Consider the following 18,669-nt stretch of genomic DNA (forward strand, 5'->3'; position numbering starts at 1 on the left):
AATTGCTTCAGAAAGAAGACAATGCTCTGCATTTGGTGGAATCAGAAAGGTGTGGTTTATTATAAGCTTCTAAAACCAGGTGAAACAGTTAATACTGACCACTACCAACAACAAATAATCAATTTGAACCAAGCTTCAATTATGAAGTGACCAGAAGACACGGCAAAGTAATTTTGCTTCATGATGATGCACCATCACACACTTCAAAACCAGTTAAAGACACGTTAAAAACTTTGCCTGGAAAATATTAACCTACTGCTGTATTCTCTAGATTACCACTTGTTCCTTCAGCTTACCACTTGTTTCAATCGATGGCACATGCACTTTCTGAGCAGCACTTCAAAATGTATGAAGAAGTAAAAATTGGGTCTCTGAATGGTTTGCTTCAAAACAAGAAAAGTTCTATTGGGACGGTATCCACAGATTACCTGAAAGATGAGGAAATGTGTAGCTAGCGATGGACATTACTTTGAATAAAGCACTTTTGATGTTTCTCTTGAAATTATCGTGTTTTCTTTGATTACAAAATCCACATTAGTAACTGGTACACCTAGGATGCCAAGATGTGGAATGGCATTTTCCAGGGCTGTGCTGGAAGTCAGAACATCTGGGTTCATCCCAATTTGGCCACTTACTAGTTATATGTCCTTGGATGCTGTGAATCTCTGTGTTTTTTTCTCCTGTCAAACCCTCACTTTTCCTTTCCTAGGGAAACACTACCCTGATTTTCATTTGAGTAACTGCTCTTTTTCCTGACTGAGGGATGGTGTGTGAAAGGCCTGGCCAATAAGAACAAGAGTGGTTGAATGACAGACAGGCATGTGGCCCAACCTGGGCCCATTACAATGACTCCTAAGACTTTGCTAGAGATTTTAGGAAAGGAGCATTTTCTTTGACAAGGGAGGCTGCTAAACCTGAAGACGGTCGTCATCTCACTGTGAGGAGTGCCTCCCTGAGGATGAAGCCAAACCAGCAGAAAAGCAATGTAACAGAAGAGGAACACATGCATTCCAGACAAATACGACCTGATCACCTCAATTCAACCGTCACCCAAACTGTAGACACTGCACTCAGGGCTCAGAGTCCCTGTGAATCAGCAAGTTAGCTGGTTTGCTTAAGCTTGGGATGAAGTTTTTGTCACTTGCTGCCAGAGTTCGAACCAGCTGGGTTATTCCTCTTCAGGCCTCTGGGTTGCTTCTCTTTAAAGGGTTAGGTGTTTTAAAAATATTTATTTTGCTTCCTGATTTAAAAACCAATTATGCTTATTGTAAAATTATGACATTATAGAAAAGGATTAGATTATATTGTGTCTACACCACCACTATTAGGTTGTATCAGTTAATGATTGCTGCATAACAGTCACACCCAAATCCAGTAGCTTGAAAGAAGTGGTGATTACTGCTCAGGACTCTAAATGTGAGCTGGCTAGCTCTGATGATCTGATATAAGCTTAGAAGATCATAATTGAACTCATTTACATGTCTGTGGTCAGCTGGTGTGTTGGCTGGGGGATGACAGGTCCAGGGTGGCTTCATTTGTACACCTGGTAGAGCCTGGCTGTCAGGGCAATGGCAATGGGGTATCACAGTTATGTCTCTGATCACACAGCAAGCTAGCCCAGGGCTTGTTCATGGTGGCTGAGTAGGGCCTTATATGATCAAGTGGAAGCCTTCTGAGGCCTAGGTTTTTAAATTGAACTTTTTGTTGTTGTTGTTGTTGTTAATCCTCACCCAACAATATTTTTCCATTGATTTTTAGGGAAAGTGGGAGAGGGAAAGACAGAGAGAAACATCAATATGAGAGAAACACATTGATTGCTTGCTTCTTGCACGAGCCCTGACCAGGGCCTGGGCTGGGGAGGAGTCTTAACCAAGGTATGTGCCCTTAACTGGAATCAAACCCAGGACCCTTTGGTCCACAGGCCAACACTCTAACCACTGAGCCAACCCAGCTAGGGCTAACTGGCACATTTTACTCCTGCTGCTTCTATTGACCAACCAAGTGACAAGGCCAGCCAAGATTCAAGGGAAGGAGAAACTGATTCCACATTTTGATGTGAGGAGTTGAAAAATCACAAAAGCAGCATCCATACAGAAGGGGGGAATAATTGGTACTCTTTTTGTAATAACTGTGTAATTTTATTCCCTCAGAAATAATCACTGTTAATATTTTGAGGTACAGTCTCCTGAATTAATCAAAAACACATACCTTATATTTATTTTTATTTTGGAGAATACATATTATTCAGAAAACATTTTTATTTTTTTGGTTGTTATGTTTATAAAAAATTGTATTATATATATTGTCTCACAATTTATTGTTTTCAACTTGACACTATATCTTGAGCATTCCCCCACATCTATGCATATCAACTTCTAAAGAGATTGACTGTACATCATTTTCTTAGCTCTGACCTTCTAAGACTCTGGGATTCTATGACTTATTATGAACCAAATTTCCCAAATCCTCAAATTCATTTGCTCAAAGTGACAAGAGAACTGTTAGATTCCCAAGCAGCTACGAAGTTGAGCCTACAATCTGACAGAGATTATGCGTCAATTTTGAATGCTTAGTGATTTCACCCTTGCTAGTTAGAAAATTACTTGCTATCATTACTATTAATTATAATGATAATTACAAGACTGTGTCTGATGAAACTCTAGCAATTGACTCCCATTAGCCTCTGGAAGCATGTGCTGATTGCTCTGGATATACTGCTTGTCTTCTGGTTTGCACCAATTCAGCAAATGTGCTAAAATTGGAAGACAGAGCAAGCTACTAAAGATAGGTAATCCAGATGTAGTAAGATAAGAGCTCATCGAACTGATTCTACACCATCAAATGGACTGGGGATTATTGGGCCCTGGCTTCTCTCTGGCTCTTTGGTGGTAAGAAATCACAGAGCCTTGTAAGCTGTTCCCATTTCTTCAAAGCCCTCACAGCTCTGCAGCACCTTCGGCCTGAAGACAATATGCACTGTCGTAGCTGACTTTAGAAACCTGAGGAGATTCTTTACGATTAAAACCTTTGGGGGAGTTTTAGTTAATAGATGTTAGCTAAAGAATGGCAATTAGGTTATGGATCCTATAATAAACGATTCCTCTCTGAAATAGTTGTTTTCAGACCTTTTCCCTTTTGCAGAGCCACAGTTTAGCCGTTAGCTGCATTGACAGAATTGATCAGGCTAATGTGACATGAGCTAAGAGCAAGTGGACTTTGGTGTCTGCTGTAAGGCAGAGATTTTTCATCCATTAATTCACTTATTCATTAAAAATACTTATTGGTCATCTGCTGTTTGCTATGGGAATATAAAAATGAACAAACCAGATTTTGTTCTTACATTTTAGTAAAAGGAAAGTGGTATTTACAATGTGATTGAAAGTGTTGCATAAACAGAAATTGATGTAAGAGTCTAAAGTAGGGGTGTCGAACTCAATCAGAGAAGGGGCCAAAATCTAAAATCCAGCCTAAATCGCGGGCCGAATGGTTTACTGAACAGTCATAAACTGACAATGTTAACCAGAAATGTGAATTTAAAATGAGTGGAACAATCTTTTCCTTAACAGTGCTGTTAACCAACTCACATGCTATCAAGCAAAACAGTAATATTGGTATCAAGCAAAACAGTAATATTGGAATGTACCTAAAATGCTCATTGTTTTGTTTTCTGGCTAGATGTCTGACACCGTTTTCCCTGGATCAATGAGTCAATGTTCGGTTTTATTTCTTGGGCTGTAGCAACCCGCAAAACAGCATGGAGGTTGTCATCGGTAATGCGTGATCTGTGCTTGTTTTTGTTCAGATTCATTATTGAAAACATCTGTTCACAAAGATAGGTGCTCCCGAACATGGATAGAATACGGGCAGCATGAAGTCAGAGCTCTGGCATTGAGTCAGGGGGCAGTAGAGGGTAGAAGTCCTCAATTTCAACATCCTGAAACCTTGATTTCAGGCCACTGTCAGACTGAAGCTCGATTATCTCCATCTGAAGGTGATGGGGCACATTGTTGACATCAACTGTAAAAGGATTGGCAAAGATGTCAAAGCCTGAGTGCTGTGTTCTAAAGTCAGAGAAGCGCCGCTCAAATTCACTTAGTAAATGGCTAACTTTGGTAGCCAGCCGACTGCAAGGAAAAGTACCAGAAATAGTGGTTGAGATACTCAAACAAACGGGAAAGTGGGCAAGATTGTCCTGTTCCAGTTGGGACTTCCATAGTTGAAGTTTACGCTGGAATGCTGTGATCATGTCAGACATCTTCGTGATGACTTGTTTGCGTCCCTGCAGCTTCAGATTCAGTTGGGCGAGATGCTCGCATATGTCACACATCATAGCAAAATCACATAGCCAGGCGGGATCCGACAGTTCAGGCAAGGGCTTTCCTTTACTTTCCATGAAAAGAGCAATTTGTTCTCTGAGCTCAAAAAATCTTTTGAGGACTGCGCTCTTGCTCAGCCATCTTACTTCTGTGTGGTATGGCACGTCTCCATGCTCTGCAACCACCTCCTGTAAAAACTGCTGGAACTGGCGATGATTCAGGCCACGTGCCCGTATAAAGTTAATATTGAATAGTTTTAATGACTGTGGTCATTATGTCATTCATGTCCAGAACTTTTCCACACATAGCCTCTTGGTGGATAATGCAATGATAAGTAATCAAGGGTGTGTGGCAGTGACTTTTTTGCATTCTTTCCTTCATTAGTTCAACCAAGCCTTTCTTTTCTCCGCACATTGAAGGTGCGCCATCGGTAGTTAGCCCCACCAACTTTTCCCAGGGTAATTTAAAATTATTTATAGATTTCTCCACAGCCTCAAATATATCTCTACCAGTCGTCGTCCCATGCATGGCAGCTACATCCAAAAGTTCCTCAGTGACAGAGAGGTCGGTCTTCGTAGCACGTATAAAGATGGACAGCTGCGCTGTATCAGTGTTGTCTGTGCTTTCATCGATAGCAAGTGAAAAAGCGAGATAACTGCATGCCTGTTCGGCCAGCTGTGATGATAGATTTCCTGAGAGTTCTTGAACTCTATCTGCAATGGTGTTTCTTGACAAACTGACATTTTGAAAACTCTGCATCTGGTCTGGGCATACTTGCTCACACACTTTTAGCATGCATTGCTTCAAAAAGGCACCCTCTGAAAAACACCTTGAAGTACGGGCAATTTCTTCAGCCACTATAAAGCTTGCTTTCACTGCAGCATCATTTTTCGCTGTAGCCTTTGTAAACATTTGCTGCTGTGATTGTAGTTTGCCTTTTAGTTCTTTAACAATTTTATGCTTTTCTTCCAAAGTATATTTGCCATACTTAACATTATGTTTGGTGTCAAAATGACGACGTATATTGTACTCTTTCATCACCGACACTGTCTCATATACACACTGGTTTGCCCTCTCTAAGCACAAACATGTATTCATTTTCCCATTTGTCATTAAATTGTCTGCCTTCACCGTCAACTTTTCTTTTCCTGGACATTTTGGGATCAATATTGGCAGTAAAAGATGTAGTTTATTGGAAATCTGCGTTAGAAGGAAAAAGTTGAAAACTGCACAGGGATAGCTTGATTTGGCAGATGGAGTGGAGAAAAAAAAAGTCAGTCAATAAATGCCTGGCTGGGTACAGATAGCAGATTCTGTTGCGATTTTTATGCCTGCACTTTATGCCAGGAACTGGCAGCTTCTGCTGTGTATTTTTTATGCCCGCACACTCACTCTCTCCTCTGCTCTGCCACCCGCACAACCACATCGGATGCTGGACTATAGGTCACGCCTCCTGAATCTCGCGTGACTTGTTATCTATGCGCATGCGTAATAGATAGCAAGTACGGCGGCCGGCGGGCGAGATCACAAGCCTCCTATGTCACCGCGCGTCATTGTGATGGAACGCAGCGGAGTGCAGTGATGACAGAGCGGTGCGGGCCACATTGCAAGGCCTGGCAGGCCGGATTTGGCCCGCGGGCCTTGTGTTTGACATGTGTGGTCTAAAGGAAAATTGAGATGGCAAATACAGATACCTAAAATAATAAAGAACATGTGTTTTTATCAGTGGATGTTCTACAGAACCACAGGACCAATAAGAGAAATCTATCTCCCTATCTCTCTCTCTATCTATCTATCTATTTATCATCTATCTATGTATCATCTTCTATTGGCAGAGAAAAAAAGGGGGGAGGGGAAGAGAGAAAGAGAGAGAGAAAGAGAGAGAGAAAGAGAAAGAGAGATTAATTTATTCTAAGGAATTGGCTCATGCAATTGAGGAGGCTGGGATCTCCTGCGACCTAGACCTATTCTTCCTTACTAACATGCCTAAGGTCTCAGTGCTGGTTGATGGTTAGGATACCTTGGATCCTCTCATCTTCCCATGCCTCTCCATGAGACCATAGCAGGCTAGCCTGAACTTATATAGCATAGTGGCCTCTCTAAGTGTCACTTCCATTTTATTTGACTTGTCAGTGCAAATTACAATGGCAGTCCAAATTTAAAAAAAAAAAGAGAAATAGACCCCCACTTCTTTTTTGTTGTTGTTGTTGTTAATCCTCACTTGAGGGTATTTTTTTCCCCATTGATTCTTAGTGCAAGAAAGAGAGGGAGGGAGAAAGAGAGAGGGAGAGAGAAATATGTCACAGTGATTGGTTGCCTCCCACATGAGCCCTGCTTGGGGCTAGGATAGAACCTATAACCCTGGTACATGCCCTTGATTGAAATTGAGCCCACAACCCTTTGGTAGGCAGGCTGACGCTTTAACCATTAAGCAACACCAGCCAGGACTACCCTGTATTTTTATCTAAGTTGACAATCTCTGCCTTTTAATTGGATTGTTTGATTCATTCATCTTTAATGTTATACCATATAGTTGGATGTGCCATTTTACGTTTTTTTTTTATATGGTGCATATCTTTCTTGCTCTTCTATTCTTCCTTTACTGTTTCTTTTGCACTAAGTGAATATTCTCTAATGAAACATTTCAATTCCCTTAATGATCTTTTGACTATATATAATAATTTGAATTATTTTCTTAGTGGCTGCTTTAGTGCATAAACACATACATCTGGTTTTATCAAAATTGGCTTTAGATTTGTACAAATGCAATTTCAGTGAGATACAGAACATTGCTGATACAGTATGTATATCTATTGTACCTTCTCCCTTTTGTGCTGTTGTCACAATATTGCATCTATATGTGCTACAAACCCAATAATTCATTGTTATAATTATCACTTTATATTTATGTCTATAAACAAAGTTAAGAGAAAAATGGAGACAAGTACAAGTTTATAGTGTTTGTTGTATTAACCTTACTACTTACCATTTCTGGTTTTGTTTTTCATTTCTGTGGTCATTTCCTTATTTTAATGCAGTTTTGCTCTGACTCACTCCCTTTGTGCTATTATTTTCAAGTATTCTATACTTCTATATATATTATAAACTTAATAATACAATTATATACATATTTTTATACAGTTGCTATTTAAATTAGTGGAGAGAAGAAAGTAAAAACAATAACCATTCATGCTCCTTTCCTTATTACACAACTAGAGGCCCAGTGCATAAAATTAGTACACAGGGGAGGGGGCCTCCCTCAGCCCGACCTGCACCCTCTGCAGTTTGGGAGCCCTCAAGGGATATCCTATTGATAGCTTAGGCCCGCTCCAGGCCTAAGCCACAGTCTGGCCTCCTTCTGAAGGAGGTGACCAGTCTGATCAGAGGAAGTCACTGCCCCATCAACCTGGCTGCTGCCATTGCTGGCCACTATAGCTGCCAAGGTGTTTTAATCAACAACAACTCCAGTCCCTTCACCACGAAAAAAATGACAACGTTCTTTAGGTATTTTCAAGATGTCTCTTTCATAGGATATGACAGTTCTTTCTTTTTTAATCCTCACCTGAGGATATTTTTTCCATTGATTTTTAGAGAGCGTGGAAGAGAGAGGGAAAGACAGAGAAACATTAACATCAGAGGGACACTTGGATTGGTTTCATCCTGCATGAACCCTGACCTGGGCCCAGCCAGGGAGGAGCCTGCAACCTAGGTACATGCCCTTGACCAGAATTGAACCCAGACCCTGCGGTGGGCAGGCTGAGGTTCTATCCACTAATCCAAACTGGCTAGTGAGGATGTGACATTTCTTAGCCTCTTCAGCAGCAGACCTTCGTTTTTTCCTCTATGAGTGGGGTGGAAGAACCCTAGATCACCTTCTTGGATTTTCATTATGCAAGTTATCAAGAAAACTGCGAATGGTGTACCAGGAGCTTAGCCAATGAGCGGTCAGAAAAGGGTTTCCTCTGCAGCTTATGTGCAGAGTCAGGACTGTCAGCATGGTCCAGCAAGCAGGCAGATCCACCCTGCTCCACACTCTCTGCAGTGGGCCTGCCTGCTCTGCTCCCCGTTCTTTGCGGGCGGACCTGCCTGCTCACCATAGCTGCGTTCTAGCGAGCAGGCAGGCCCGTCCTGCTCCCTGCTCCCTGCTCTCTGTGGGCCCTGCTGCAGCCTCCTTCTGAGCCAGTTGTGATTGTTAGTGTCCCGACTAATTTGCATATCACCTCTTTACATAGATAGATAGATAGATAGATAGATAGATAGATTACATTAACTGATGTATACTTCATCTTTTGTGTGTGGTGTCAGATTACTACTTGAGAATACTTTCTCTCAATCTAACCTAATTCCTTTAGTATTTCTTGTAAGATGGGGTTATGGCCATCTTTGGAGATAATCTGCCACAAATTGCTTTAGAATTCCACTGGACTCAGAGGCATTTGAGGCTGCAGCAATAGCAACATAAGTGCATGTCTGATCACCTTGATTGGAACTTTGATTGTAAGTGGAGGGAATTTCAATGATGCTGGGTAGTGTGCTCAGCCAGCCTGGGAGGAACCCTGGGAAGGTCAGAGGAAGCGACCAGGCCAGGGCCTTGGAGCTGTCACAGTGGCTGCCTTGCTCGGAATGACCTACAAAGCAGAGGAGAGAAGGCTTCCAGCTCTGGCTCCTTCCCAAGACAAAGAAAATATTCCCAATTATGCTGTGGCAGCTTAAAAATAGGTCATATCTGCAGCTTCAGCTATTCCGTGGTGACCCTGTAATCTAAACCAGCTCTTTGCTCTCTATTTAATTTGGAAAAATCATTACAACACAACAAAACAAAAGCCCAATTAGGAAAGCTCCACTGCACAACAGATAATTACTGCTGTTTTAGAAAATGAGTATCTTTGGATGTACCTGGATTAGAAGAGGCAGAGCCAAACTCCATGGGCCAGGCACTAGTCTGGACATCATCAGCAAGTTCTCGCTAATTCCTCATGAAAGCAACCCTGTGAGTCAGATGTTATTATCTCCTGTTTATAGAAGCAGGCTCTGCAGCCCTGAGAGTTTGAGTAACTGGCTCTAGCCACATAGTAAGTGGAAGAAAGCTGAAATGTAAGTCTCAGTGTTCTGGGTCTCGTGACAGTTATGAGGAACAAAACAGTAAATGCGGGGGCGGCGAGAGCACCTTTGGTTCTTCTGGTTTATCTCGCACTGTTTTATTAGCCAACATCTCACACCTCCTGATTAGGCCTGTCTCCAGTTTGTGTTTGGCACTGTGCTCTGCTTTATGTATAGACTGATGCTCTAATGCTAGTACATTCTATTTGACGATTTGATGGTTTGGAAATTTTAGAATGATAATATTTGTTTTCTGTCTTTCTTACTGATGGGCCACATCAGTTGCTATCTTGGCTTCTCAGTAATAAATCTTAGCCTGTTTTTTCATCTTTAATGTGCAACCTGACATCTGAAACACTTCCATGATAGTGTCATAGTTAAAGCTAATTTGATTCTGGTCGGAGGATACAAAATACAGTCTTGGCTGTCCTGAGATTTTATGCATTACTACTCCCACCACAGAGCAGCTGCTTTGCATAGCCTTGCGGAAGTCATTTTGTCTTGTTGGACCTCCCTTTCTCCACCTGTAAAATTAGAGGTTTGTACTTGACACTTGACCTTAGGTCTAGGATGTTGTCATGGCCTCATCAAACCCTTAGAGCAGTGATTTTCAACCTTTTTCATCTCATGACTCACATAAACTAATTAGTAAAAATCTGGGGCACACAGAAAATTACAGGGTGTCCCAAAAATGTAAACAACTGACAGCTCAATTTAAGAAATGAAATGCACTTTAATAAACACTGCCTTTATCATTATTCAAGTGTGTACATACATTTTTTTGGACCTTATATATTCTACTTTTTGCTGATACGACAAAAAATAGGCATAACTTTGATTAATTCACACCAGATGGCTATTATTGTGTTGGCTGTTGTAATTTTTTTATTTGACAATCTAAAGGAAGAAAGGTCAGTGCCCCTGACTAAATTTCAGGAACTGCATGGTTTAAAATTCTTGTGGCACACCGGTTGACAATTGCTGTCCTAGAGATTGGGAGGAGAATAACTCAAAAGGCCCAGGAGCTTGTGTTTTTCTTGTCTAATCATCATTTCAGACACAGGACATCAAACCTATTGTCCAGCTACTGGTCCACCCCAGCTCTGTTTCCCACCCAACATTCACACCCCCATCTGAAAACTCATTGAGATTATTTTAGTTTCTGAATGCAAGAACTCACTGTTCTACAACCCAGGGACTGTCAGTATAATGATGGTACTTGCTGCCTCATATTGAACCCCACTATATTCCAAAGTTATGCTATGCTTTAACATCTACTATATACACTATTAAAAGCAATTTACATAAGTTGTCTCATTTAACCCTTGCAACATGCCTACAAAATAGATACCTTTATTATCCCCAATGTGTTATGATGAAAATGAAGCCATAGAGAGCAAGAGGCAGAACCTGGATTAGAACTCAGGTTTTCTGACACCAACACTTGTGCTCTTAGTCACCAGGCTGCTTCTCATGGGAAGTGGGAACTGGGAGACCTAAGCACAACTTATCTGGAGTGGGGGTGCTGGGTATGAAGTCCATTTTCCAAAACTCTGTCTGCTTCCCAGTGGGGAAGGTGTGGAACCACAATGTCTAACCTGGGGACTTAGATAAAATTGCTAAAAGTAATTTTAGTTAAGATACAAAGTTATCAGTAGTTCATAACTGAGAACCAACTATCAAGACGGGGCTGGGGCGCACAAAAGACAAGTGTAGTGTGCCCGTGGCCAGGTGGGAAAGATAGAACTCTCCCATTGGAGTTGAGGACCTGACAGTAAAGGCCAGTATTTATCATGTCCTCTGCCATGTTTGCATCCAATGGAATTATATATTGAAGCAAAACATTTCCAAGTGGCCTCAAGGACAATTTCCACTTTGGAGTGCCTGGAGGTATATACCTATGGTGTCACTCCTTTAGCCACAACAGACTTGAGAGCCGTTCTAACCAGCATAGTGTCCCACCCATGTATGATGTCTTTCATGGGCAGCACTGACAGACCATAGAATGAGACACGTGTCCTTTCTGACTGTGTTTCTATTATTTGGGTTAAAGGGTAAGAAAAGGAGAGGAGCATTCACACCACTTCTCACAGAACACTCCAAGTCTTAGACTCTGTGCTTATAGTGTTCATAACTGGCTTGGGAAGGAACATTAAGGAGGCTGGATTGCAATTTTAAAGGCCCAAACCAACTATCAGGTATCAATTATTATGTTGGTAGTTTGGTGATGGGAAGATGTTTTGTAGCAGAGCTCTCTGCTGGCATGCATTTTTTTCCTGTAGATCGTATCTTGATTTAACAGCTAGATGGCAGGTTATTTTTGGGTTCTTGAATGAACTTGATACATACACAACTTGAATCAAGCTGAGAAAATTCTCTACTGCTGCTTTACTCTCTGCATCAGCCTTGGCTTTTCTACCCAGGAAACTTGCTCACAAGAGAGATCTTCCAGCTACTGGCTTGTGTCCATTGTTCTCCAGGGACAATCTAACACTGCATCTTACAAAGACAGGAAAATGGAGGCACTTATTCAAGAATCAGTACAAAAAATGCAAGATCTAGTATGTATGCCTCTATTTGGGGAAAACAGTAACTAAAAATGATAAAGAGCTTCTTCTATAGATGCTTCTTTAAGAAAAATGAAGCTGTTTTTTGGAATAAAGCATCCTGGAGTCTGAAGCTTCTTTTAAAATTTTACATTCAGTAATTTTTATGCAAATGATTTTAATTTATTCCTTGTGCCACATAAGAATAATGATGGTTCTTTTCTAAAGCTCAACGAAGAGCTGTTCTAATGGCATCAGTTTTACTTTACAGACTCATTTAGCTGGAGGAACATGTTTACAATAGCCAAGCAGGATTATATGGAGTAATTAGTGGTTAGGAAGAAGGATGAACACTTTTTTCTTTAAACTAGAGTAGACCCAAGAGCTTCTGATAAACAGATAGCATACAATGTTCTTCCCATTCCACCAATGCATCCACTCTGGACCTTAGCTCTTATTGCTACAGACCACAATGCACCTGAGTTCCTCAGCAGTGGCACCAGGTGAGAGTGACTTCGATGCCTTGGGTGGGAAGGCCTTAGTCTAAGACCAGTCTTCCTTTTGACTAAGGAAGCTGTGGCTTTTGTGTTATGACTCCAAAAGTTCTGATGCTGCATACTTGAGGCTTGGCAAAGATCCAGTACCATCATAATCTCCATCCATTATGCTCACTCTTCAACTTCTCACTGACAAACTAAAAGAAAATAAGACAAATCTAGTTTTCATCTTCTAGCAAGTGTCAAACACACTCCCCTGATATACAGAAATTCTGGAGCAGCCTAGGTTTTAGAAAATCTCTCCCTTCTATTTCCTAAAAGGATTTTTCTGACATTATTCCTTTCCTCCTTTCTGTTCCAAGATCTATCATAAGACTTGTGGCTTTAAGTTTGGCCTCAGTGCATGCAGAGGCCCTCTGTGAAGAGAGAAGACTGCTGGAGAGATATTTCATTTCTAAAATGGCTCTCAGTGATCCTTGCCTTCAGTATTCATGTCCTTGTGTAAGACTGCAATAGACCTAGTTAGGGACTTGCTTCTAAGGAATAGAATAGGGCAAAGTGATGGGATGCCATTGCCAGGACTGGGTTATAAAAGACGATTACTTCTGTCTTGCTCTCACTCTTTCATCCTTTTTCATTTGCTTCTTATGATAGGAGTTGGCTACCATGTTGTGAGCTGGCCTTCAGTGAAGTTCATGTTGCTAGGGGCTGAGTGTGTCCACTTGCCAACACCCAATGAGGAAGGAGACTCTCAGTCCACAGCCCACAGGAATATAAATCCTGCCAATGATTACAAAAGTGAGCTTGGAAGTGGGTCCTTTCCCAGCTGAGCCTTCAGATGAGACCTAAGCTCTGGTCAACACTGATTTCAACCCGAGAGTTCCTGAGGGACTGTGTTATAAATGTTTTAAACCATTAAGTTTGGGTTCCAAAGTAATATTTACATCGTAAGTAAATAATTATTAAGTAAAATTCCAATCCTTTATCTTGAACATCTACTGTATACACTACTAAAAGCAATTTACATAAGTTGTTTTATATTTTTATTCCAAATTTTCAGTCAGAGTAACTATGCTATGTGAATTAAAAACTAAATTGCACATTTTGTTTTCCATCATTGGCATGTAGTATCTATGTGAAAAATTATAATTATAATTTGGTTTTGGCTAACATTGCATCTATTTAGTTCTTTCCTAACCCCTTCTTTTAAAAAGCGCATTAAATTAGACCTCATTTTGCAAGTGTCAAAAACTAAAACTAAGTTAGCTTATGCAAAAATTAAGGCTTCATTTATTCATGTGTGTGAAAGGTTCAGTGCAGTGGGTCCTGACTTCAACAAGACCAGAAGCAAGGGTGCAAATCAGGCACTGTGACTCAGGCACTTTCTCTGTCTCTCCACTTCCCAATTCTGCTTTCCACAGCTCCACCTGGATTCTCCATTCTCTTGTCTCATCTGTGCTTCCATGTCAACTCTCTTTCTCTCAGCAAAGATGCCAACCCAGAGTTAGGAAACCCAGAGAAAAAGGCAACATCTCTTTCTAGATTTGCATTGTTTTCCCCCAAGGGACTCTAATTGGCCCTGTGAGGTCATGTGTCCCCTGCATTGGATCAATCACTATCTGAGATATGATACCATGATTGGCTAGGTTGGCTCACATATCTGTCCCTGAGACAGAGGACTCTGAGTTACTTGTTGGGCAAGTCTAGAAAAATCCTATGGTATTGGGAAGGAGAAGAGTTCATAAAAGTGAAAAAATTTCAGGTAACTAAAAAGTACCAGAGGTCCATTAAGTAAGAAGGTAACAGTTTATTTCTTAGGGTGCTATGATTAGTTAGAGCAATAAAGTTATGCATGGATTAACACAGGGGATGCATCCCAAGAAATGAGTCATTAGGCAATTTTGTCATTGTGCAAACATCACAGAGTGCACTTCCACAAACCTAGATGGTCTAGCCCACTGGTAGGCAAACTCATTAGTCAACAGAGCCAAATATCAACAGTACAATTGAAATTTTTTTTTTTTAAACTTAAACCTCTTCTAACACCACTTCTTCAAAATAGACTTGCTCAGGCCATGGTGTTTTGTGGAAGAGCCACATTCAAGGGGCCAAAGAGCCTAATGTGGCTCGCGAGCCGCAATGTGCCGACCATGGGTCTAGCCCATGCACACTGAGGCTACATGTAAAGCTGTTGTTCCTGGGCTACAAATCTGGATAGCATGTAACTACACTCAACACTGCAGGCAATTGTAACACACTGATAAGTACTTATTATCTCAACATGTAAACATATTCTAGAAAAGGGTCAGTAAAAGTATGGCTTGAACGATAAAAATGGCACACCTCTGAGAGGTACTAACTATGAATGGAGCTTGGAGGACTGGCTGTTGCTCTGGTAAGTTCGTGCGTGAGTGGTGAGTGAATGTGAAGGCTGGGACATGAGTGGACACTGCTATAGACTATAAATTCTATCCCACAGGCCTCCCCCTGCTTTCTTCCAGCAGGGTAAGAAGTAAAACATCGATGCTGTTTCATGAACAGGGATACGGCCCAGATTGATTAGGAGTATCGAGGAGAAACTGTCTGGGTAAGGCATAGATCACCCTAACAGTGACTGTCAGGAGGGAAAAGTGGCCTGGGTATCAGCAGGAATAAGAAACCAAGATGGGGACACAAAAAGGCACAAGGGACTGACAAGGCAATAAAGTGCTGGCTCTTGCATATTGGAGCAGTGGTCAGATTCAGGAGCTGTGTGGTATTCATTAAAAAAAGAGAGGGGCCTGGCTGGCGTGGCTCAGAGATTGAACATTGACCTATGAACCAGGAGGTCACGGTCTGTTTCCCAGTCAGGGCACATGCTTGGGTTATGGACGCTGTCCCCAGTGTCAGGTGTGCAGGAGTCAGCCAATCAATAATTCTCTCTTATCACTGATGTTTCTACCTCCACCCCCCCCACCTCTCTCTTTCCTCCTCCTCTCTTAAATCAATAAAAATATAATTTTTAAAAGAGAAGGGTTTTAATATGCAGGGAGTATAGAACTGAGGACACGATATTTTGATTTTGGACATTTAGTTTTGATTCCAATAACCCTATCTAGCACAAAGGCTCTCTTTAGTATTGAATTGATGGAAGAAATAAAACTTCTCTCTGCTTTCAATCATTATAACCTGCAAATAATCCCATAGATACTGCTCCTGTCACACATGTTCTCCCATTTCTGACAGGAAATTCAGCTCTATCATAATCTTATGGGACCATGTCATATATTCAGCCTGTCATTGGCCAAAACATTGTTATGTGGTGTGTAACTATATAAGAAATCATCCCAACTTCATGGCATTAAACAGTAATGATCATGTTATTAACATCCCTCACAGTCCCGTGGCTGACGGGCTCAGCCAGATGGTTTCCACTCGGGTCGGTGAAGCTGCTGGTCATTGTTCATGACCAGGTGCTGGGTATGTTAAGTAGCTTGTTTTCTTGTCCCTCAGTGGGTGCCTGGGCTGGCAAGACTGGAGTAGAGGCTCCGGGGTATGTTTAGGAGCTTGTTTTCTTGTGCAAATAATCATTTGTATGGAGCAAAATACGCTAAGTGGTAGAATGGCTTTTTGTTCTAGAAATTTGTCTAATCTCTTTTCATGTCTTATTTGTAGTGTATTTCCTAAGGGTTTCTAAACTTACAATTGCATATGTTTGTGTGTGTGTGAATATAAATAAATGGTTTGAATTTTTTTATTTTTTTATTGTTTAAGGTATTACAAATAGTAGTACATATTGTCTCTTTTTCCCCCCAACTGACCTCCTCTCTGCCTCCACCCCCCCACCCCTGCACTTGCCCTTGCCTCCTCGCCCACAGTGTCTTTTGTCTGTACTTGTATGCATCCATAAAATGTTTTATTAGCAAAAACAAGTTAAGCAGCAATTATTTCCTGCCTGAGAACAACTTCAATGGCTGGCTTTGTCAACTTCTTGCAAGTGTGGATTATGACTTTGGGAAAATCGTGTCACCTTTATGTGCCTTGGATCCTCTGTCTGGCTGCACTGGGCAGTTTCACGCATTTGGATGCTCATGTCTAAAACCCACAAACATTAAAGCCTGAATGCTCAGCTCTCACACACAAACTAAGCCCTCCTATACATGTATCTGACCTAATTCCTCTAGATGCCTCAACCCCATAAACCTTACAATGAACATGCTCAACCCCTCAATAAATCCCTGCCTCTGTGTCACGGCCACATGCTTCCAGCCCCCCCTGCTGACCTACACCCCAAGACCATACTGCTCATTAATTGAGAAGCAACATGTGATATGAACCCAAGATTTTATTACAATCATTTGCAAGTTAAAATAGTATCTTGGTGGTGAAGGGAAATTTTTAATAAAGCAAATGGAAAGTTATGTGAATAAACAGAAGCGAGAACGGTGTTAACTGTGACATTTAAATGATTCCATGATCTTAATCACTCTTTGATAAGAGGCAGCTCCATGAACATCTATTTAAGGAGCTGAAACTTGTGTCTACCATGGAATCTGAATTAGAGCTTTGTTTCCTGCCTTTGGTCATTTTAAGGAAACAAATGGAAATGGTTTTAAGATCTTATAAAAATATACCAGCTACCAAAAGGCATAAAAAGGTAAGGTGGTAAGCACTAGGGAGAAAATTGAACACACACACACACACACACACACACACACACACACACACAAACACACAGACACCCCGGGAAGATATAGGAGGAAAAGGAAAAGCAAGAAAGATATCATTTGGTGTAGCCTGCAATGGGAACAGGGGACAATGAAGCATGAATTCATGACAAGCAGTGGTGCTCAGACCAGACTCCCCGCTGGTGTGTCTCCATGGGGAAGGTGGGGAGGGGAGGATGGTTCTGAGGGTTCAACCCACCAGGAGGCCACACCAATGAGCTCAGGCAGCATGCATCCATGAACTGGGGTGGGGAGAGTTGTGGAACTCAGATGCCCCTCTGGCCACCCCTGAGCACAGTGCCACTCCTGATATTATAGTAAATGAACAATGTAATGTCCTAAGATTAGGAGCTTCTTGTGACTCGCTTCTTGGGCACTGAAGTCAGTGCCCGAGTTGGAGTATGGGCTGTAAGTGCAGGGAGAGCTGACGCCTGGGAAGGGAATGCTCTTAACACCTTCATCTTTACAAACAGGGTCTCAGGTAGGACCACCTTTGAGGCAGTCATAAGCCTTTGCTATCAGAACCTTATTTATCCACTTCCTAGTCCAGTGCCAATGCAGACCATGGGAGCACAATAAATACGCTTTGAATAAGTTAATCCATCCAAGTAGCAGGAAGTAGTGGAAAGAGTATGGGTATTGGAGCCATGAAGACTTGAGTTTCATCTCTATCTCTACCTCTTTCAAGTCTGACCTTGGACATGGTAACTTTGTATCAGTTAGGATCCAACCAGAAGCAGGGCTAGGCTCCTCACCTGGCATTTCTTTGGGTGATTGTGTAAAGAGTTCCTGGACTTGAATCCCTTTTGCTTTTTGGACTGGGTTTCATTGACTGTCATTCTCTAAACTCTGAGCTTATTTGAATGAAAAACTCAAAAACTGGGCCCCAGGATTCATTTGCTTTCCATGTGCATCGTGTTCCCACTGTACCAGCCTCAGTGCCAAGCACAGCGTAAGAGCTTGCCAATGCAGTTATTGATAAAACCAAAGTGTGGCATACTCCTGGGTAGGAAAAATTCCCAAGGTTTCCAACGGGCCAATTTCAGCCAATAGCATTTTAGTTCCAAGGCTTATTTACTAGGAAAAAATGTTAAGGGTGGGTGAGAGAATGAGGTGCTTTGCTTTTTTTCTATCCTCTCCTACTTGTACAAATGTTTGTGAGACACGCACATGACTTAAACATCAGAAGGGGGATTAGCAGGCAGGAGTAGAAATCAGATTCATCTTTGAGTCATCTGGCAGGAGCAGAGGAGTCCTGGGCTCAGAGAGGCTCTCTGCCTGGGATAGCTCCACCTGTGGGCTCCGCTGAGTGGCAGGTCAAGAGCTGTCCAGGTCAAGCCTGGGTCTGGGCTCTGCTGCCCTTGAGGGAAACACCTGGAGTTATCTCTAGCAGGGACACAATGCTACGGGTTCAGTTTTGGACCCCAGAGTGCCAAGGGAGAAGTGTCATGTGACCTGAATATTATTTCCAGGCCTCAGTGGCTTGCAGCCAACCTAGGAGCAT

The sequence above is a fragment of the Pipistrellus hanaki genome, assembly GCF_964339955.1.
Source record: "Pipistrellus hanaki genome assembly, chromosome: 13".
In the NCBI taxonomy this organism is placed as follows: domain Eukaryota; kingdom Metazoa; phylum Chordata; class Mammalia; order Chiroptera; family Vespertilionidae; genus Pipistrellus; species Pipistrellus hanaki.